The sequence below is a fragment of the Canis lupus genome, chromosome 22 (genome assembly GCF_011100685.1).
Source record: "Canis lupus familiaris isolate Mischka breed German Shepherd chromosome 22, alternate assembly UU_Cfam_GSD_1.0, whole genome shotgun sequence".
Taxonomy (NCBI): Eukaryota; Metazoa; Chordata; class Mammalia; order Carnivora; family Canidae; genus Canis; species Canis lupus.
The window spans coordinates 23,118,283-23,143,113 of record NC_049243.1 but is presented as its reverse complement, the minus strand read 5'-3'; the positions used below and the strand labels follow the sequence as shown (position 1 = coordinate 23,143,113).

General features: G+C 33.4%; 1 protein-coding gene and 1 pseudogene across 1 annotated transcript in view; both read right to left on the bottom strand.

Moving 5' to 3' along the window:
- The window catches only part of LOC119865105, a 224,333-nt gene that overhangs the window by 145,836 nt on the left and 53,666 nt on the right, over positions 1-24,831 (bottom strand). The gene's annotated exons all lie outside the window — the stretch shown is intronic.
- Positions 13,249-13,366, bottom strand: LOC119865250 (annotated as a pseudogene).

The following is a 24,831-nucleotide window of genomic DNA, read 5'->3' as shown; positions in this document are numbered from 1 at the left end:
GAGCGTGGAGTCTGATATGGAGCTTGATCTCACAACCCTAAAATCATGATCTGAGAGAAAACAAGAGTCACACACAACCTACTGAGCCACCCAGGTGCCTCCAAATTCAATTTTCATAAAAGGGTAAGACTAATCCAGAAAGGAAACAAATGGAAGCATGTGTTTTTACTTTTTTTAAAAATATATTTTATTTATTTATTTGAAAGAGAGAGAGGAGAGGAAGAAAGAGAGAACAAGCAGGGTGAGATGATACAGAGGAGAGGTACAAGCAGACTCCTCACTGAGCAGGAAGCCCTACATGGGGCTCAATCCAGGACCCCAGGATTATGACCTGAGCTGAGGGCAGACACTTAACTGACTGGGTCACCCAGGTGCCTCTACTTTTTCAGTACAAAATGAAACCTAGGGACTTTTTCTTACAAAAACTGAAAGTAAGACGATACGTAAAGTACAAAGTAACTTTAGAATACAATAAATAAAATATGCCAAAATGAATTACAAATACGTTAAAAACTTTATACAAGATACACTTAAATAACATGTATCTCTATCATTAGAACTAAAATTATGAACTAACAATTATGAAATAATTGTAATTGTGCATAACATCATGGTACAAATAAAATTATATTTTATACGATAAAATGATTGAGGAATAGCATTGTTTTCCTTGGCTATTATATAATTGATACTAGCCCTGGAATGGGTTGCTTCATTTTTATCTGGTGCAAGTGGAAGATTTATCAAGGTTAAAAGCAGAATCTAGCATAGTATTGACCAGTGGTTCCTCCAAATGACAATTAGAGATTTGCCAATACCATTAATCATTTGAGATGTTTCTTTCTGACTCCTTTAAAATTATACAGCAAATAAAAAGTGAAATCTAAGAATTGAAAATAGTATAAACCTAAATAAAAATGAATTATCACTTATATTTCTATCAGGATTTAAATTGACACCTTCTTAAATATGTTTGATGTGTTTTTTTATTTTCCAGCCAGAAGCATACAAAAATTGAAAGAGTATTCCCTGGACTCTCTTTCAAGTTAAAGATCACCTTGCTAATAACAACAGATTGGGTGGCGCTAAAAGTTAGTAATAAAATAAAAATTTGCTCCTTAAATTACACAAGATTAGAATGAACAAAATTATCACCAATACATAGTGTTAACTGTAAGGAATACTACAGGCAAAACTATGGAATAATCAAGTTCCACCTGCTTTATTTCAAAATATCATTTACAGAACTCTATAAGAACGAACTGCTCTGCAGGTACCTAGAAAGCAGGAGGTCTAGGTTCTGGAGCCAAACTGGATTTTTATTATTAGGTCACCTCAATAAGCCCATTATACTCTCTATATCGGTCTCCTCTCCTATAAAGTAAAGGATAGTGATTGGGAGACTGCAGCATTGCAACAAACTATGTATATTATACATTATTTTACTTAAAATGTACAAAAAAACATATAACAGTAGATTTATTGCAAAAATGACCCTAATTCTCCACTTCTCTCTCCTAATGGGACTCTCTGCTCATTCTTTACAGGATAACATCTGTGCCCCACTCCTTGAATCCCGATGAACCTGGTGATTTGTTCTTGCCAACAGAAATCACAGATATAATAGTATGCTAGATTCAAGCCCAGGCCTTTGAGTACTTTTATTCACTCAGAGGATTATAAAAGGAAAGAAGAAGAAAGGCTAATCCAGGTTGGAAAATCATGTGATACAGAGACAAAGAATTCCAGGTGAAGGTGTCCTAGACCAGCCAGTGTCCAAATGACCTACACATTTGGCTACAGATATACTAGTGAATGCAGACACTATGAGCCAATCTCAGTCCAGATCAGCAGCACCATCCAGATGAGCAAACAGACTCCGAAGTAATAACAAAAGATTATTGTGTTAAGTTACCAAGTTTTTGGGTAGTTTGTTACCCAATATTATTGTATCAATAGATAATGGATACATCTATAATGAATATATTATCCCTTTCTCACATCTCATTTTTATTAGTTAAAACACTACAATTAAGAAACAACCTGCTCAAGATCAGTAAGTAGAAAGTTGTAATTCCAACTCATAAACTTTCCGACAGAGTATCTGTATTTTTAATGGGCTCATACTCTTGCCTATGATCAAATTATGATAAGCCACAAATGTTCTTCAAAAACTATGAAAAAAAATTAAATTATCACTATTTTTATTATCTCATTCCATACTTCATCAAGAATACACATAAAGAGCTCTTAAAAGCTGAGGAGCATTGTTCCAGATGTGCTTTCAGTTCCAAAGGATGTATATACACGTTCTTTTGATTCCTTTCTTCTGTAAGTGTGTACCTATTTGTATATGGGCCTTGGGAAAGATTAGTAGCAAGAATGGGAAAAACACAGATAAGGAATACATGGTTGGGTGGTAAAATGAGTAGGAATTCATTTTTCCATGGTCTCACAAGTGAAAAGGATTTACAATGTCTTCAATATCTACCTTTTCTAAAGAACTCATCATACAAATTGGTTGTATTGTGTGTGGTATTAAATTTAGAACAATGAATATTTTGGGGCAAAAAATGCATTCACAAGTGATTTCTTCAAGAAGGCTTGTGCTATATATTTTTATGGCAGTGAGTGTACATAGCAGCATTTTATTACATTTAAGACACTCCCATACCAATCAGAAACTCAGCCATTAAAATTTCATGTATCATACTATAATATATTCAAATATAGGACTCCACACTTTGTTCTACCCATCCCTGGAAGTTTACTTTGATTACTTTGTGATGGATTAAAACTATTCCCTACAATTTAGCCAGATGAAAGGAAGTTTGATGACCTGGATTAAAGAGATATGTTTATATACTCTTGAGGCCAGAAAGGCTACAGGGAGCTCTATTTTTTGATGGGAAAAAAAGAACTGATAAAATAGTAGTAAAACAATTAAACTAAAACAAATTCCATTAATACTTATGCATTTATTTAACATATATATGTATGTTAGGTATACATTTTGTGCTATTAAGGTGATCTCTATAGTATAAAGATTGCCAAATGGAAACTTAAAATACAGGGAAAGTATGATAATTATAACTAGATAATTTAAGATACTGCTGAACCATTTTAAAATAATGCATACTTTGTATTTCCATTATTTAAATATTTCAGAGAAAAGGTTTTAACTATCATGATAAAACCAAAATAAAGTTAGAAAACTTGTGATTTATTTCTCATTATCCTATGATTTACTTTACTATAACCAGGTTAATAATACTACAAATGCATACATGGTATAGCAAGATTGTCAGAATCGAATGGGAGGATATAAATAAGGAGTTATATATAAAATGCATTATTCAGCATATCCTTATGTCTTCCAAATACATATTTTAAAATATTTGACTTTGCCCAGAATTGTCAAATAAACTTGGATTTATTTATTTATTTATTTTAAACTTGGATTTAAAAATGTGTCTTCATGGGGTGCATGGGTGGCTCAGTTGGTTAAGAATCCAACTCTTGGGATGCCTGGGTGGCTCAGAGGTTGAGCATCTGCCTTTGGCTCAGGTCGTGATCACAAGATCATGGGATAGAGTCCTGCCTTGGGCTCCATGCTGAGCCTGAAGCTTACTTAAGATTCTCTTTCTCTCCCATTTCCCCTCCCTCTTCTCTTTCTGTAAAAAAATACCCCCCCCCAACACACACACGCAAAAAAAAAAATTTCTTATTAAAACAGTTATTTAATTCTAAAATGGCACTTTGTATTAAGAAATTCCCCAGTGGGTTACACGTTATAGAGCTTTACTTGCTCCTAGTAGTCTCTTAGGATAAATTCCTCCTTCTATTCTTAAACAAAAAAGTAATAGCAAAACTGAAATTTCCTCCTTCCTAGAGAGTAAATCAACAGATGGGAGGCATCCACAGCTTTCTAGAAAGTTGATCCCTATAAATTATAGAAGTGGGCAGAGTGTTTGTCCAATGTTAATGCATAGAGATTTTTTTATCTCAACATTTGGTGGGTTAAAAAATAACTCCTCTAGTTATCATTTCTCTTCTCGCATTTGTGACAGCCCCATCATCAGTGACATGACATTAGTGTTCAGGGTGTCCATCATGGGAAAATGCATTATTCATTTACATTATGAATGAACTTTTAAAACAAAAATGTCATAGATGGTCTTCAGAAACTGAAGAAAATATATCTAATTATACAAAGAAGCACTGACTGATATATAATGCCATCTTTCACATTTTTCATACATGATTTATTAGATATAGTAGTATTGCATGTGCATTTTTGTTTTAAGACAAGATACCTTTCAATATAAGGGACAAGGTAGGCACACATGCATACACACCAATGAACATTTATATATACCAGTATTTATTATTAATACAATGTCTTCTGCAGGGATATTTTGGTAATGAAAATAGAGAGCATCTAAAGGCTATAAATTCTAATTTTTGACAACTTGCTGAAAGTCTTTCCAGTTTGATAGTGACAATTAAGTTTTAGTGGCTAACTTTCCAATTGTGATAAGACTATTCCTGAGATATAATAGAATTCTGCTAAGAACACGCTATAAGAATGCAGAACTCAAGTCTTCTTGAATAAGTCATTTAACTACCAATCTCCTTTTCTTTCTCAAACTTTATTTTCATTTTAATAAGAAAAGTATTATTTCATCAGACATGCAAATCTTACAGAATGCATACATACCTTTATCAGATAAATATGGATAAAGTATATACAATATGCATACATATTTAATAATAATAATAATAAATTGCCACCTATGTACCAACTATCATTTGAAAAATTAGAACTAAAAGGAAGAGTTAGGGGAAAATGGTTAAAGTCTGAATAAAAGTCCCTCAGATAGGTTTTAAGTTAAGGGAAAGTAAACAGGAGCTGGGGTTCCCCAAGTATATTAGTTTGACAAAACTTTATTGAGTTTTAAAATGTATCATTATTTTTTCCAACTTCATTAGTCTCCAAGTTTTGGGTTATTTCTAATATTTTCTTAAATTGTCAAGAATTTCTTTGGGGGTTAAAAAAAATCTCTCTCAACTAAATAATGATAGAAGAATGGGTATTGCTCTTTTTATCTCCTACCCAGGCACATTTTAGGTGGGGAGGGAGTAGTCACCACAAAGCACCAGGGATAATGGAAAATGTAAACAAACCAGATTAGTTCTGGAATCAAAGGGGCATAAAATAAGAGTTAGATGTGGAGTTTACTCTCTCTGCCTGGTAGCCAATGCTCTTTACCATATTTCTTTATCACCCTTATCCTAAAGTTTCATTCTAAATATATCTTCTCCATAAAGCTGGCTTTTTATCCTCTTAGTCAGAAACTATCAGTTCCTGACAAGAGGAATGAAGTCTAACTCATGTATTCCTTCTTGCCTTATCCATTGTAATTGTTAATTTGATTCAGGGTTTTTATATATGAGTTCCTAGCAGCCCAGGTTTCTAGCTTTCAGAGGACAGAGTATTAGTGCTTGTTTTGATGTGGAATCATTATATCTTTTTGTTCTTTTATCTTATAAATGATAATTATATGTATATTTCTTTGCTGTCTATCCTTCCCACTACTCAGTGATTTTCATGAAAATAACAACCAAGTTTTTTGATCACCATGGTATATCCTTCACTTAACATAGTATCTTGCTTATAAAAGCAGCTCAGTAAATACAGTATTTGTTAAATGGGTGAATTTAGGGTCAGGATGATATCTTGCAAGGACAAAGAAAGGAAAAACAATTCCTCAGAGATCAAATGATTAACCTTAAAAGGCCTCTGAGATATATGCATGCTTCCACTTTCTATTATAGCTAACTGCTTTTCAATAGCTAAGTCATTTGCAAATCTTTTACTAACGTGGTTGTTTGTTTTGAAGGCTGGAAAATCAGAGTGGCTTGATAATAAGGAATCATGGACTCTTCCAAATTTTCACAAAAGCTAAGTCCAGAGAATTAAGTAATGGAGAGGGAGGAAAAAGAGAAAAAGAATGTTTCTGGACTAATAAGGTAGGAGTGTCATTCTGCCTCATCAGAAATAGGACTTGGGAACACGGGGCAGGCTCTCTGGTGCCAATACATCAGAGGTCCGTAACTATGTGAACTCTCAATAAAACTAGGCCTTACAAACTGATCTTGTCAGTTTCTGCAGTGTTGCCCATGCCTTTGGGTAAATAAATGCTGGCATAGTAGCCTTCAGATTCCAGGGGCCTTGCAACTTGAAGCAAGAGGATATCCGCAGTCAGTGGATAGGTTTTAAGTTAAGGGAAAGAAAACAGGAGCTGAGGTTCCCCAAGTATGTTAGTTTGACTAAACTTTATTGAGTTTTAAAATGTATTATTATTTTCTACTTCTGAATTTCTACTTCTGAATTTTTTTTAGTATATCTGGCTTTCAAACAAGAATCATGATAGCTTTCCAAATCATGAAGGGAAAGACATACTGTCCAACATAAACGGTACCACCAAAAAGAGGGCCATTAGTAGTAGCTGAGACACACAAGTGTTATGTACTTACAGTTATTGCCTAATCACAGTGAGTTACCATTTCAGTCCATTTTAAAGCTCTTTTATCTTACTAGCCACACTGCTTCCCATGAAAAGTTTTGTTTTAAAATACTTATTTTGAAAATTATCTCTAGGGATCCCTGGGTGGCGCAGCGGTTTGGCGCCTGCCTTTGGCCCAGGGCGTGATCCTGGAGACCCGGGATCGAATCCCACATCGGGCTCCCGGTGCATGGAGCCTGCTTCTCCCTCTGCCTGTGTCTCTGCCTCTCTCTCTCTCTCTCTCTCTCTCTCTGTGACTATCATAAAAAAAATAAAATAAAATAAAAAAAAAAAAAAAAAAGAAAATTATCTCTATTAACATTTACTATGATAAATATATTCCTATAGTAAAGCTTGAATTTAAAACTATGATCTTTGGGCCTTATTCATGTTATAGCTATTTTATCAAATTCCAATGGAAAGTACAAAGATTCTGTTTGTTTTGGACCTATCAACTTTTCTTCATACAGGTGTATGAGAGAGATCTTATATGAACTATGCAACCTGAAAAAAATCAGTTAAAATAGAAACTCCACTGCAAAAATCACTCCTACTCAGGTTTCAGTTTTCTTATCTTTATTTTTTTTTCAATTTTCTTATCTTTAGATGATTTATTTGACTCTATAAAATCCTCATATTTATTCTATTCCATACAGTAATATTTTCTTTTAGTTAAAACTTCTCTGTTATCATGAACAAATTTTGTATTGGATAGTCCTATTTTGCCCTTCAGAATCCCCTCCTCTAAGTCTGTGACCCTGAGGTTCTTACTCTACATGCTTTTTCATGAATCATCTGGGAAAATTTCCAAGAGTGTTGAAGCACAGCCAGGAAGCTGAGGAAATGTTGAAGAGTGCTGGAGAAAAACTGCTGGGAGGGTCAGAAGAATGTCAGAGAAGGTCAGGAAACATCAAACCCAGAAAAGCTCTGAACACATGACTTGAGGTCAATATCATGTCACAGCCAAAGCTTTAAAAATATCAAGGTTAGAAATCTACCCTACATTACTTTTTCTATCCCTCTTCATTAGTTTGGCTTTCTTAACATCTACTATTAAGGAGATAATACAGTAATAGAAATATATTAGCAAGAATGTATGGTCAGATAACAACTACTTAATTATAAGCATATCAACTACCAAATAGTAAGAATTCTCTATTGATCACTTCACATATATAATCTCATTTGATTTCCATAACAATTCTGTTGTACTATCCCACCTTTCTGATATAGAATCTGAGAATCAAAGAACTTGTGTTAATTTAGTAGAGTTACTCAACCAATGAGTGAAATTCAGAAATAGGTGTATCAGACCTCTAAGTTCCTTTAATTGTGTTATGGCAGTGACATTTGCAACTAACACCGTGAATATATACGATTACTAAATTACCTGTAAGTATAATTTTATTTTTCTTTCCTCTTATAAGCCAAACTTTAGCACAAAAATAAAAATATTCATCTTATTCTCATTTATTGGAAGGTTAATACACCTAATATATTTTATCAAACATACACCGCCTTGTAGAAGCCTTTATATTCTCTTCATTGTAATCAATTTTATTTTTCAGGTTTACCGGAATAAAGCAGCCTTACCTTTTTTTTTTTTTTCTTTTTTTAAGATTGTATTTATTTACTCATGAGAGACACACAGAGAGGCAGAGACATAAGCAGAGGAAGAAACAGGCTCTCTCCAGGGAGCCCAATGCTGGAGGACTCAATCCGAGGACCTCAGGTTCATGCCCTGAGCCTAAGGCTCAACACTTAGCCACCCAGGCGTCCCAAAGCAGCCTTATCTCTGAAAAGAATGTTAAATTGTACTGTTTTAAAATCATTTGAAAATTAGAAATTTTGTTATAATTTTTATAAAAAATATTTCAACCCATATCATCAGTAATAACCTAATTCATGAGAATCACATGGTGAAACAAGATAGCTCATTCAGCTATAGATTCATGAATGGCATGGTTCATAGAAATTAACACAACATAAGAGAGCTGTGTCTTTGAGCTATGAGATTTATGATTTTTTAAAAAAGCTCTATTCTGAACTTATCTGAGCAGATCTATTTTTATTGCTGAAATAGCATGGGATCATATTTACTCTACTTGCACTTGGATTACTGAAGCATAATTTTAAATATCTTAAACCATTATATACTATGCTAAAATTATGAATGTATTATTTCTTAAGGTTTATATGCTGAAGTAGCAAGGAAATGGCACAGGTTTTCATAAATCAATTGCCCATCAATATGATTTAATTCCTCTAAATGATATTTGATTTCAGTTTGATTTAAAGATACTCAATATGTACTATATTCCATATATCGCAATATTTTTTAGAGAAAAGGACAAATAATTTATGGTACTTGCCTCTAAAAAGCTGTTATTCTATTTTTTTTAAAGCTGTTATTCTAACATTTTTTTTTTTATTATTTACTTATTTATGATAGTCACACAGAGAGAGAGAGAGAGAGAGGGGCAGAGACACAGGCAGAGGGAGAAGCAGGCTCCATGCACCGGGAGCCCGACGTGGGATTCGATCCCGGTTCTCCAGGATCGCGCCCCGGGTCAAAGGCAGGCGCCAAACCGCTGCGCCACCCAGGGATCCCTAAAGCTGTTATTCTAAATGAAAGACAGGTGATAGGCAAATTTTTTAATGTATTAAATTACATGGTAATCTAGAACCTGTAAGAAGTGCTACCACATGCTAGGGGCTAGGAACTTAATTTTAGGAATTTGGGTCCCTTTCCAGCTGCCTTCCAGAATAAATTGATAACATGTATCTATTGTTGTTTTTTATATTCCATGCACATCTGGCTGTACTGATACTGTCATTTATGTTCTATAATATTTTTTTCATCAGACCAGACTGATAGAATTATTTAATCTATTCACTGAAGTAACAGACAATAGAACAGATTTCTGTACATTGTAAAGGGAACTATATCCATTATATCCACTACTAGAACACTATACTTATCACAGTGCTTAGATAAAGTCAGTGATTGGGAGATACTTTCTGAGTGGATAAAAGAAGGAATGAATCGAAACTATCAAAATAGTAATCTTACCCCCAATTCTCACCCTCTTTGGAAAGAGCTTAGATAATGAAATACTCTTAATATGTAGTGTTTCCTCTTATTTCTTTTGATTGTTAAAAAAAAGACCAAATCTTTAACACTGATATGGGTAGAATTATTATATTAATATATATACACTCAAATGATAAAATCACTAAGCAATTATAAGCATAGTAAGAGACAAATGACTTGAAACACTCTTAAATTCTACAGAACCACTGAGGATTTTACTTGCAGCATATGCTTTAAAACATTTTAAATATCTCAGAGAACTGAAAACAAAACGACAGTGCACACTGTACACATTTGAGCAAATTCTTTTATAATACCTAGAGCCAAAGACATAATTTAAGAAGGGCAGGAGTCATTCCTGGGGTTAGAAGAAAATGAAGAACCCAAATTTTCTTCCTTGTTTTATTCTTAACATTTCAGTCAGTAGAATATTACAGATCACTAGTTAAAGTTGAATTATAAGACTTATTTTGCTCCAGGCATACTGGCTTTTATTTTATTCCTCCAAGTCTCTTACTTCCCCCTACTTCTAAACCCTTGCATGTGGTTCTTTCAGAAAATTCTCCCTTGATTCCTTCACTAATTGAACTACACTTTTCCTCTAAATGTCAAGACAAACATAACCAACTAAGGAAAAATTCCCCGATCTACATCAGCTCTCCATGATTTAAACACTCATAACACCATAAAATATTCATAGCTTGCATTATAGTTTCTGAAATATGTATTTATTTGCCTACTCAGGTAATCAGCATCTCTCTTCTACAAGCTTTAAGTAATGTGTGAACAGAGATGATGTAGTAGGCAGAGTAATGGTTCAAAAGATGTCCATGTTCTAATCCCTGGAACCTGCTAGTATGTTACATGGTAAAGGGGAATTAAAATTGCAAAGAGAATTATGCTTGCAATCAGCTCACCTTAAAATAGGGAAATTGTTCTAGATTAACAAGGAGTGGAAGTCATGTAATCACAAATGTCCTAAAAAGTGAAAGAAGCGAGTGGGAGAATCATTGTCAAAATGATTCAATGGGGGACACCTGGGTGGCTCAGCAGTTTAGCTCCGCCTCAGCCCAGGGCGTGATCTTGGAGTCCCAGGATGAGTCCCACGTCAGGCTCCCTGCATGGAGCCTGCTTCTCTCTCTGCCTGTGTCTCTGCCTCTCTCTCTGCTGTTTCTCATGAATTGATAAATAAAATCTTAAAAAAACGATTCAATGGTAGAAAGACTAAACCGAACATTGCTAGTTTGAAGATGCAAGGTAGCTATCAGCCAAGGAATAGGATTAGCTTTTAGGAGGTGGAAATCACAAGAAAATGGGTTTTCCTTTTAGAGTCTCAGAAAAGGAATGCTGCTTGACCAACAACTTGGCTTTAAAACAGTGATAACATGTTAGACTTCTAAACTACAAAAGTATAGATAATAATTTTGCTGTTTTTAGCCACTAAATATGTTATAATTTGTTACAACAGTCATAGAAAGCAAGTAGATAGGGCAGCCCTGGTGGCTTAGCGGCTTAGCGGTTTAGCGCCGCCTTCAGCCCAGGGCGTGATCCGGGAGCCCCGGAATCGAGTCCTGTGTCGGGCTCCCTGCATGGAGCCTGCTTCTCCCTCTGCCCGTGTCTCTGCCTCTCTCTCTCTCCCAGTCTCTAATAAATAAATAAAATCTTAAAAAAAAAAAAAAAGCAAATAAATAATCCCAAAACCTAGTGCATGCATGCGTGACACATGGCCTCCAATACTATTTGCTTAATAAACAAATAGATAATGAGCTTGAGGGGTGTGTTATATCTATTACATGGTATTAAGGTCTCAATATTTTCTTCTCATTCTATTTTTAAATTAATTGAGTCACAAAACATTAAAAAAACCCCACAAAATTCTACAATCAGTATTTTGGGGTTTGAAAATTATAGGTCATGTTCTAAAGCCTATGTATGACAGATGTAAAATGAGAGTCTGCACCACCCACCTTTTCAACAGACTTTGTATGAACTTTTGTTTTGGCTCCCTGAGTGTAGGCAATGAGTTAATGTGAAGGAGATACAGCTGGCCAAGTACTGGAACTTTTTCAGAAGCCAAATGTTATAGAATTTTTGCCTCAAATTAAATGACTCCTATTATTTTGGAGTGACTATATTACAACTTATTTAAGTTGTAAAACTTAAGTAGAGAAAACTTGTGTTTTCTCATTTACAACAATCCTGTGCACCACTTATTTCTAGCCCTATTTTCATGTTATTAGTTCAGGCTCAAATATCTAGTAAGGGTTGGTCCTGTTAACAGTTATGAAAGAAACGTAGAGGTGGTGGGGTCATCCCACCTCAGTGGAGAGGAGTATTTTATCCCTAAGATTTTTTTTTTAATAGCCTGTGCATGATGATAATTAAAAGCAGACCAACTTTTTGTTGGCTTGAATCTTTTTGGCTTATCTATAGACAGTGCTCTCCCTCTCTCTCTCTCAACGGCACTATGATGTTGGATGTAAATCCAGGCTCAGTGAATCCAACATCCAGTTTTCTTCAAGCATAATAATGTTTTCTTTCTGGAAATAGGCTGCTTGTGTTCAAATTCTTTTCACATTTGAACATTACTTGCCCTTCTCTGCCTCAGTTTCATCATCTATAAAAGGAGGAGAGTAACTATATCTATTTCAAAGGTTGTTGTTGGATTTAATATATAAAAATAAATGCTTAGAATAGCATCTGTCTTAGAAAAGCATTCTGTATATGTTAGCTCTTATAAGAGCTCTGAAAATGTCAATGGAAAATCTTTTCAGGGAGATTATAGTGTGAGGTTGGAAAAAATATTTTGCAAAACTATAAGGTGATTGATGAAATAATCCTATGAACTATGCATAATGATAATTTATCTAAATGACTTCTAAAAAATTAGTTGGATTAGCTAGAAGGTTTTAATTTGCTGACTAGTGTGTTCATATTTTAGGACAAAGCCAACTCATTTGAATCATTATAACTGCATCGAGCTCCATTTGTTGAGCCATGTGACCTGGGTTCAAATTCCAACTCTACCACTTACTATGTGTATAACTTTTAGGTAAGTTAATTCACCTTTTGATAACTCTATTATGTCACCTATAAGATAAGAGATAATAATTCTGATCTCACAGGATTAGTGTTAATAAGTTCACACTTGAAATCTGCTTAAAATAGTGACTGTCATATAAGTGGCCAATACATATTTTTTATTTATATGTCAAGGTAATCTTTCTTTTTTTTTTATTGTGTTATCTATTTAAAATAGTTTTTTATTTTTTTATTTTGTAATAATAAATTTATTTTTTATTGGTGTTCAATTTGCCAACATACAGAATAACACCCACTGCTCATCCCATCAAGGTAATCTTTCAAGAATTCTTTTTTTTTTTTTTCTTTCAAGAATTCTTAATTGTTTTTGTTTTTGTTTGTTTTTGTTTTTTTGTTTGTTTTTTTTTTTACGTTTTTAAGTTAAATTCCAGTTAGTTAACATACAGTGTAATACATTAGTTTCAGGTGTACAATATAGTGACTCAACACTTCTATATATCACTCTGTGCACATCACACATGTACTCCTTAACCCCATCACCTATAAAAATGATGGTTAGATACCATGAAGTAGGTGGCAATGCCTTAACTACATACTGTCAGGTCTAAGGGTCTCTTCTATACTTGTAGGGGGAATGCTAACCTTTCCTTTCAAACAACATGAAATCTTTTTTTTTTTTTTTTTTTTTTTTTCAAACAACATGAAATCTTATTTGAACACTAGAGGCATCATTTTCTTTCATAGATTTCTAATGCTTCAAATACCTAAAACAACAGCAAAGTAAATAGCACATGCTCTTCAGAGCCAAGGTCACATACCACAAAGCCAGCTGAGGACATACTTTACATATTCACTAGCTAGCTAAGTTACAAAAGAGAATTTTAAAAGTTTTGTTGTTGAAATTATAAAATTAAAACTATTGCAGTGCAATGTTTGTGAAGCCTTTTGTTTCATGTTCTGCTATACAACAATAACTTTCAGAAAGTGGAATGCTTTTATTTGTTTCCTGTCACACATTCTAAATGGCCTTTAAAAGTCAGTAGCTGCTACTCAAGAATAATGAGGTATATTATTCTCTCAATGCACATGTAAATATCCAATTAACACTAATGGGATTTATGGCATTGAAACCAAAGGGAAACCTACTTCAGTGTCTCAAAATAATCTTTATTTTTGATACCTACCTTTTTTACCATCTAAGTGCAGTCAAGCATAAATAAACAAATTAGTATTAAGCATCAATTTGACACTTCCATTCATGTTGACATTCTGAAATACTGTCTGTAAACAGTAATGTGTTTTAAATCAGAGATGAGGCTTTAGATTTCAGTTAAGGATTTATATGTCCCTCCCTCCTCTACCATTAATATTAAAAATATAAAAAAATAAGCACATGCAGTCCTAGTATTACTTGAGAAATATAAAAAAATGTGAATTCTTCAAATATGCGTGGCAAAATATTTTTTAAGAACAGTATTTTGGAAGATTATCCTCTTTATGCACATACACATCTAGAATCCTAATATCTCTTTGAGACACAGTCATATAGCCCTCTTTAGTAAATATTTCTTTCTTACAATTCTGTAATTTTAGTCCTAATCATATAGTAAATAATCCTAGAAGACAACTTTTAGGTGGAAAAGTGAAATACCATTAAGATACTACTGAATTGAAATAGCATCTTAAAGAATATCCATTTTAAGGTATCATTAAAGAGATATGACAGCACACCTAAAATAATTATTTTTATTGGCCTAAGCGCAGAATGACCTCCGGGGACTCCAGTCGTATATCTTTGGTAGAATTTGAATCTTTAAGATGATTCCATAGACATTAGATTACACAGTGAAAGTGTAAATCCCTGTGTAGAAAGAACAAATAAGCTCTTAATAAAATTCAATAAAAAATAATAAAAGGTATGATAATATACATAAAGTATATGTTGATGTAGCCAAAACTATTAATTTTCTATGGCATTATTTATGCCTAAATGCCTGAATAAACAGATCTTGTAGAAAAATTATTTAAAGTAACTGTAGCAAGTAAATAGCTTACTAAAACATAGGAAAAATATATTTCCTGACTAATAAAATAGAACATTCTCCTCTAAAAATCTTGGGTTATAAAGTAAAATGGCCTTCAAACTGAGATATTTATCTAACATCCACTTATCTAGAATGTAATCACATCTAAACAAGGGTTATCATTCTTTCCTAGGTAAAGAGAAGTTGACATTCTAAGAAGCTAACCTATTAAAACAATAGGTAAATTTTATTTTACATGCCCATTCATCTAAGAAAAATTTATTGACTTCTTAAGAGTTTAGATCTGGAAGAGTGCCCAAACCACAGCAGGGACTTGACAAATATTTTTGGAATGAATAAATTAAGTAAATTTTCAGAAATCCTATTTGCAACATTATAAATGTATTTAAGTCTCTCCTATACTATGACTCTCAGTGCCAGGCTTTAAGATCAAGATATACTAGTTGATTTTATAAAGCTCAAAGTGTGACTGGATATTTTGGGGTGTCTAGGTGGCTCAGTTAAGCATCCAACTCTTGATTTTGACTCAGGTCATGGTTTCACAGTCCTGATGAGCCCTACCTTGGGCTCCAGGCTGGGTGAGGATTCTGGTTAAGGTTCTTTCTCTCCCTCTGTCCCTCCCTCTCTATCATCATCATCATCATCATCAAAAAAGACGTGACTGGATATACAGGAAAAAGCAAATGATTATGATTTAATATAATAAGTATGATGCATAATATGATAAACAATACTTGAATGGATTGCCATTCCATAACATTACATGCATTCAAAAAGTCTATTTTTGAAGAAAATATTAAGATTTATTTTAAAACCTTTTTTTACATGATTACTTTGTTAATTCATCCTTATATACTATACCCTATCAGATTATGTCAATGAATATATTTTTAGGAAGTCTGATGATACAAAGAATACCAGAAAATGGTTAATCATATTTTTGTATTATATTTGATTAATGAGAAGTAAAAAATGTTACCTACAGTGCTTCAAAAGTTAGACAAGTAAAATTGTATGTATTTGTTCAACCTAATGATTATCTTATCATGAAATTAGCAACTTAAATTCATCTCATGATACTTTCAGTTTTATCATGAAGAATGTTGGTTAGACATAGTTTAGGGGCATATAAGAATACTTTTGCTTTTTTGTGTGATCATATTCACAACAACTGGGATTTTATTTATATGTGACCAGTAGAAGAAATTGTTTCCCATTGATTTATAACCATATGGATTGTTAGCTTCTTGTCTTCTAACATAACTATGCAACTAATTCTGACTGATACCCTATTACCTATGCAATGGTAGTTTCACTCCATGTGGTAGGCCATCAGGGTCCACTGGACCCAATTTTAGTTTTTGAGTTTCTTGTTTGAAAAGTTCTAACTCTTCATAAGAGCTGATCTTTTGTGACATTTTATTTTTTTCTTAGCTGTCCTCTAAAGAACAAGAGAAATTTATTATTTTTTAATTGAATAAAACTCATCCTATCTCACAATTAAAATATACACTCACTGCATCTTTTTATAAATCTAACACATATACATTGGATCTTAGTGACCTTATATAGTTTACCCATGGCTTTGCACTGGGCAGGTCCATTTATACACAGATTATTTTTTTAATAAATATAGTATAGTACTATAAATGCATTTTTTTCTTCCTCATGATTTTAATATTTTCTTTTTAGCTTGCTTTAAGAATATAGTATATATAAAGAAGAATATAGTATATAATAAATATAACATACAAAACATGTTAATTAATTACGTTATCAATAAGGCTTCTAGTTAACAGTAGACTATTAGCTGCCAAGTGTTTTGTTTATTTTGTTTGGTTTGGTTTGGTTTGGTTTGGTTTAGAAGCCAAGGTTTTGAGAGTCAAAAGTTACACACACATTTTTGGTTGCACAGGGGGTCAGCACTACCAAACTCCCTGCTGTCCAAGGGCCAACTGTATTTCTCATACACTGAAATATTATTTAATTTTCTTAAGAATTACTTAATCATTGCTCATTTATTATTCCCAACTATGCTAAAATAAGTCTAAAACAAAAAGAAAATGAAAGAGAATGATGGAATCACCTAGAAAGATGGTACAATAAGAAACTGACCATCTTTCAGCTTTCTTAGTGTATTGCCAAAATTATTACATCGCTTTCCAAGAATGTATTCTGCCTTTAGATTTCACTGTGTAAGTCGAGAATTCAGAATGTTTCAATTTATCCTGTAGGGATGCCTGAATAGCTCAGTCAGTTAAGCATCTGACTCTTGATTTTGGCTCAGGTCATGATCTCAGGATTCTGAGACTGTGCCCTGTCCTGTGTTGGTCTTCCCACTCAGCAGCGAGTCTAGTCTGCTTATCTACCTCTCCCTCTGCCCCTACCCAACCCTAGAAAAAAAAATCTTCTTTTTTTTTTTTTTAATGGAGAATGAGCCCCGAGAGTGCAGGCAGGGGGAGCAGGAGAGGGAGAAGCAGGCTCCCCCACTGAGCTGGCAGCCCAATGAAAGACTCAACCCCAGGACCCTGACATCATGATCTGAGCTGAAGACAGACACTTAACCAACTAAGCCACCCAGGTGCCCCAAAAAGAAACTGCCTTAATTTATCCTTCTAATAGCAAAGAGAAAAAAAACTGAAAGAAGACATTTTATAATTATTATATGAATCAAAATGAATGCAAAATTATTAAAAACAGCTGTTGACATTAATCATAATAGTAAAATTGATCATATAATGCTGTAAATCAAAATCATATAATCTAAGGACAAAAACAAAATCTGTAAAACTTACAGTGAATAACTAAGGACAAAAAGAAAATGTGCTATTTACTTCCAGTTAGACATTCAATGGGAAGAACTTCATCATGGCCAAGGACCATTCGATTTTCTCAAAAGAATGTGTGACAATATTCATTCACTTATATTTTTCCTGGTATGCTGAGGGTTAAATGACCACTATAATATCCCAAGAAGCCATAGATGAAATGCCCAGTATGGGATATTTCAGAGATGCTATCTAAAAATTTCAGAATGTTTTATGTAGTTTATAGGCATTCAGACTCATAAACATCCACAAAGTCACAAAAACTCTCAGAAGTTCCTCAGAAGCTTCTTAATAGGCTTAGTATAGAAATGATTATGTACCTAAAAATATATCCTTATTTTTATGTATTTATTCATGTATTTGTTTTTAGGGAGGGACAGAGCAGCACAGGGAGACGGAGATAGAAAATCTTAAGCAGGCTCCATGCCCAGTGCTGAGCCTGACTCAGGGCTAGATCTCACAACCCTGAAATGAAGACATGAGCCAAAATCAAGAGTCAGATGCTTAACTGACTGAGCCATCCAGGCACCCACCCCAATACCCTTCTTTTTAAAAAGGAAAATAGATACTTGATACATCTTTAAAAAATGAATGCAAATTTTATTATATGGTTTGTTCTTAAACAAATAATTTAAGAAAACTTTAAGTCTTCTGGTGAAATCTGATTTTTGCCCCACCAATTTTCAAGACAGTCTCAAAAAAGGGGTTCTTCACTGACAATGGATTTCAGTTGTGGCCAAAATCAAGCAAAAAGTGGAATGAGATAAAGATAAATATACTGCGATGGTAAGCTGGGAGGAAATCTGTCCTAGAAAGTTTTAGGAGTGATTATCCACTGTATGCTTTTCCAAAAATATGGATGTATTGAATTTTATGAGTCTTCAGGAAAAAGAAGTAAAATTCAACTTCACTGGATTTTCAGAAAAAAAAAAAAGATCTATTAAGGCTATTTATTAATAATTATAGAGACTGTGAAATTACATAATAACCAACATATTTTTTCCAGTCAAGATGCATATAACGTAGTAAAAATGGTAACACCAGTGGTTAAACTAAATATCCAGTTGGAGATTAGCCAGTTTTGTACTTAACCCAGAAATTTATCCAAAAATTCCTTTATTAAACTACATGTAAATAGCTCATATCTTTAATGGTCTTTGAAAATCTTAATGAATCTCCTATTAATGACTTGAATAAAATTTTAATACATACACATCACATATTTTTAGGAGTTATGTTCTTAACTTTTGGGAGATTACACTTCAATAGTTTGTCTTGTTAACACACCCAAGGGGAGTAATCTGACAATCATTTAAACAGTGTTGCTTAAAAAGTATGCCTCATGGTCTGCTTAAGTCCTGACACATATTTTCTTATCCAAGGATAAATCCCAAGTGGCAGTAGAACTTTAACTTTCTGAGTCCGTTCCTCTTTTATTTTTTTCTTCTCTAATGATTTTGTATTTTTGTTTCTGTTTCTGGTTTAATCATGTTCAAGAATTGGTTTTCCACATAAGGCCAATGTCTGCTAAACTTTCAGGATATCTGGCTTGCTAAGTAAGACTTGACCTCTTGGATGTTAGGAAGACCACTTCTTGCAGACCAGAAACTTTAGCAAATTCGAGGCATCTCAAAATGAAACCAATACACAAATAAACAATACTATATTAGATTTTCTAGACAGTGGTTAATTTTCTGGCTCATTGGTTCCTCAATTGATTTATATGGGTCTAGATTTATAATACAAACTCAAGGAGGTCTATATCTTGCTGCATCTATGTAGACAATCAGGCCATACAGAATGAAACCTGCCCCTTTTTGCAATCAAAAAATAGCTTTTAGAAATGTTTATAAACATAATGGAAAATAATATTAAGATAATTCATTTAAAAAAAGATAATTCATTTAAGTATCCAGATCTGGTGAAATTCTTATTACTCAGATTTTTATGAGATTATCATTCAGAGAGGAAATAAATCTAATGATCTGGTTTTAAAAAGAAAATTCTCTCCAATGTAGAACAATTAACTAGTTTTGTATCTAATCTAGCAATTTTATACTAACATTTTTTATTAATTGTCTAATAAAAACTTAGCATTTCAAATGCTCTCTAAACCAATTTTAATATCTGACTGGTTTCCTCACTAATTAGTTGAATAAACTCTTTGACACATACTCATTATATATTTATATGAGAATCGTGTTTTTCAGTTTTTGAATATTATACTTTAGCAGATAAAATATTAGCAGAATATTATACTTTAGCAGGTAAAAAAAGAGTACATGAATATTTGTCCCTGTTCTCCCTACAGTAAAAATAATGAGACTACTTAGCTTTCCCAATGGTGGTTTTAAATACTGAAATTTTAAAAGTTAAGTATTTTCTTTTTAAAAGAGTCTAATTATACTATTTTAACCACATTTTCATGTCATATTACTTTCAATAATTCACTGAGAGAAGACATTAGAGTTTATTCTAAATTAGGTAAGTGAAATTTGACTCGTTGGAGGCAGCAGTAGAAGGAGGTATAATTGAAAAATAACATGTATTGAGGTTTTCTATATATGAAACACTTTTATCTGTACTACTTCTTGTATTGTATCAACCATGTGAGATCAGTTAGCATATATCCGTATATTCTAGGTAATTGCCATACATTGCCTATCCTAATATTCATCACACACAATTGCAATGAATTTTAAGACTATCATGAAGGAGAAATTAAGGAGTCCTTCATGATAGTCTTAAAATTCATTGCAATTGTGTGTGATGAATATTAGGATAGGCAATGTATGGCAATTACCTAGAATATATGGATAAAGAAGATGTGGTTTATGTATACAATGGAATATTACTCAGCTATTAGAAATGACAAATACCCACCATTTGCTTCAACGTGGATGGAACTGGTGGGTATTATGCTGAGTGAAGTAAGCCAGTCGGAGAAGGACAAACATTATATGTTCTCATTCATTTGGGGAATATAAATAATAGTGAAAGGGAATATAAGGGAAGGGGGAAGAAATGTGTGGGAAATATCAGAAAGGGAGACAGAACGTAAAGACTGCTAACTCTGGGAAACGAACTAGGGGTGGTGGAAGGGGAGGAGGGCGGGGGGTGGGAGTGAATGGGTGACGGGCACTGGGGGTTATTCTGTATGTTAGTAAATTGAACACCAATAAAAAATAAATTAAAAAAAAAAACAAAAAAAAAAAAGACTATCATGAAGGAAACTTTGATTTCTTGTTCATGTTTACATCCATCTACATGGAACTGAATGTGAAAGGTATTCTTATTCAATAAATATTAATTGAATGAATAAATGGTTAGATAAATAAATATTAGCATTTATAGCTAGATTAAAACAAAAAAAAAACTATGCTTTGATAGTGCTTTGATCAATCCTAAGTAGTATGAATAGATGTAGTTTCTGGTAGAGTTATAAAACATGAAATTTTATTTTCCTTCATCCCACTGTTGTCTATGAGATGCTTCTTTTCCGTTTTTCATTTCATTTTTAGCATGACCACCCATTCTCCAGTGCCCATGAAAACTTTATGCCATAGTTACAATCAAAGCCTTAATGCCCAAAGCTCTGGATTCAAGCCTTGCTTCATCAACCTGCTCCAATAGATCATTTGAACTCTCTAGACTTTAACTTTTCTTCTCTAATTTGAGCATAAAATCATCTGTTTTAAAGTACTATAGAGAAAAAAAAAGTGAGATAACCTACATAAAAGTACTTAACATAGTGACTGATATAGTTGATATAAGGGAGATAACTTATATAAAAGTACTTAACATAGTGACTGATATGAGTTATCCCAAAGAATGCTCTTCTCCATTTATAATTCTCTCTTGATAATCCACAACCACAGGCTTTGCTAAGGAATACAACCTGGCTTACCACCATTTGTTGCCAATTTTAGGCAGCTATTTAATCACTTTAAATCTCAAATTTTCTCAAATTAAAAATGAGGAAAGTAGAGTAGCAATTCAGAAGCTGGGCCTTGGACCAGCAGCATCAGCATTATGTAGAAATTTGTTAGAAAGGTATTATTTCTTTCTCACCACTGAATTACTAAATCAAAAGTTGTATTTTTACAAGATCGTCAGGTGATTGACAGGCATATTAAATTTTAAATAGCTCAAACTAAATTACTCTAAGCCATCTTTCTGCTCCCAGTTCTGAAAATATATTTTTATTTTTTAATTTTTATTTATTTATTCATGAAAGACATAGAGAGAGGCAGAGAACAGGCAGAGGGAGAAGCAGGCTCCATGCAGGGAGCCCAACGTGGGACTCAATCCTGGGGACTCCAGGATCACACCCTGGGCCGAAGGCGGGCATCAAACCGCTGAGCCACCCAGGGATCCCCTCTGAAAATATAAAAATATTTTTAAAATATTATGTTATTATCTTAGCAACAGTTAACACTTTAAACTTTTCAGTTATATACCTTTCCAGTTATCAATTGCTGTTATAATCTGCTACAAAAGTTGGTAAGAAACTCAGATAGGACATGGCAAGAAAGCCTTGTGTCTGCTTCACAATGTTTGGGAACTTTGCTGGAAAGACTTAAACTGCTGGGGTTTGCTTGAATGATGGGGGATTGGAATCATCTGTGAGGTTCACTCACAAGACTGGCACCTAGACTGCGATGACTAAAGGTGTATTTGAATTGTTTATCAAAATGTCTATGTAAGGCCTCTGAAGAAACCTCAGCTTCTCACAATATTCTAACCTCAGGATGGTGAGGCTTCTGACATGGTATCCCAGAGCTAAACAGAAAATGTTCTTTTGAACCCAAGGGAGAAGCTAAATGATCACTTTGGCTTTAGTTTTATTTCCAGTATATTTAATTACTCCAAACACTGATAGACTTGCCCAATTTCAAGGAAAGAAGATATTAATCCTCCATTTCCATAGAGAAGTGTCAAAAAATTAGCAGTCATGTTTTTAAACCCGTGCATCAATGATTTTGTATTTATGGAAATGCTTCTCAAAAATATTCACCAAAATGACTCCTCAAGAAGAATGAACAGTCAATGGTAGAAGTTCTGGGGGGAGTGACATCAGCAAGATAATAGAATAGGAAGTTTCATCCCTTATTCTTACACAGAAACACTACTTAACAATGATATAAGGACTAAAATATCTTTATGAGAGGTTCAGAGTCCAGTTAAGAAGTTTCAGTAACTAAATTGGCATAAAACCAAGAAAAACTGCCCTGAAACAGACAAGAACAATTTCACTTTACCCACATGAGCCCCTCCCTCTAGGTGACAAAGCTCAGTATGGACAGAAAGCACCCTGAGCTGTAATTTCCTCCTCACGTGGATAGAGGGTAAATGGTCACAGTCCCCTGCCCTTCAGTGGGCTTTCTAAGGGAATGGCTTCTATCTTATCTAAGATAGAGGACTGAAAGAATCAGCACTGTCTTGATGCTGGTCAGCTAGGAACAAAGGAAAAGAGGGTGGAAAGCTTTTGCAGCAATCTTGAGAAAGAACAAAGCTTGAGATATCACATTTCCTAATTTTACAAAGCTATAGTAATTAAAACAGAATGGTACTGGCATTTAAAAAAGAAAAACAGATATATAGACCAATGGAGCAGAACGGAGCCCAGAAATAAACCCACCCATATAATGATTACCTGATCTTTAACACTGGTGCCAAGAATACACAATGGGGAAAGATCATCTCTCCGATAAATGGTGCTGGGAAAAGTGGGTAGCAACACGCAAAAGACTGAAACTGAACTCCTATCCTACACCATTCACAAAAATAAATTCATATGGATTAAGTTAAAGTGAGATCCAGAACTGTAAAACACCTAGAAGAAAATGGTAGTAGAAAAGCTTCATGACATTGTCATGGCAGTGATTTCTTGGATAGAACACCAACATATAAGCAACAAGAGAAAATTAGACAGATGGGATTGCAACTAAAGAGCTTCTGTACAGCAAAAGAAACAACCAACAGAGTGAAAAGGCAATCTAGAAAATGGGAGAAATTATCTGCAAAACATATATTTGAAAAGAGATTAATACTCAAAGTATAATTCATACAATTCAATAGTAAAATCATCATCTAATTAAAAATAAGCCAAGGACTTGAATAGGCTTTTCTCCAAAGAAAATCAAAAGGTTTTGTATATGTATATTACATCAAGGAATGTAAATCAAAGCCACAATGAAACATCATTTCACACCTGTTAGGATGGCTATTATAAAAATGTTATATATCCATAAAAGTGTTGGTAAGAATATGGAGAAATTGGAATTATTTTATAGTGTTGGTGGAAAGGTAAAATGGTGTAGCCGCTATGGTAAACAGTACAGAGGATATTTTAAAATAAAAAACAGAATTACCATATGATACATTAATCCTATTTCTAGATACATATACCAAAGAATTGAAATCAGAATTGCAAAGAGGTATCTGCACTTCCATGTTCACTGGAGTATTATTCACAACAGCTAAGACATGGAAATTAACTTAAATGTCCATCAATGGATGAAGAGATAAATAAAACGTGTTATATTCATTTATATACAGTGGAATATTATTAAGCTTGAATAAAAGAATACTCTGTCATTTTTGACAATATGGATGAACCTAGAGATATCCTGATGAAAAAAATAAGCCAATCACAAAAAGACAAATATAATATGACTCCAATCATATGAGGTGGCTGAAATAGTCAATTTTATAAAGCAGAAAGTAAAATGACTGAGGCTAAGAGGAGAGAAAGTGGGATTTGTTGTTTAATGAATATGAAGTTTCAGTTACACAAATGAACAAGTTCTAGAGATCTACTACACAACATAATATACATAATATAATTATAATGTACTGTCCACTTAAATTTTGTTAAAAGGGTAGATTTCATGTTTAGTGTTCTTACTACCATAAAAAAGTAAAATTAAATAATTAGCCTAGGTGGAGGAAATAGTGGTAGTTCTGAGAATATAATGTTACTCTAAAATAAAACAGTATCAAATTGTCTTGTTCTATTTTTAAAATATATAAAATGTTTACATCTTAATGTATTTTGTTTCTGTTAATACTTGAGGAGTTGTTCAGTTAAAGTTGAATTTCAGATAAATGACAATTTTTTACTATAAGTATGCCCCAAATATTGCAAAGAAGATACTTATATCTAAAAAAAAAAAATTATTTACCTGAAATTTAAATTTAACCGAGTCCTATATTTTATTTACTAAATCTGCCAACCCTAACTTTACTGT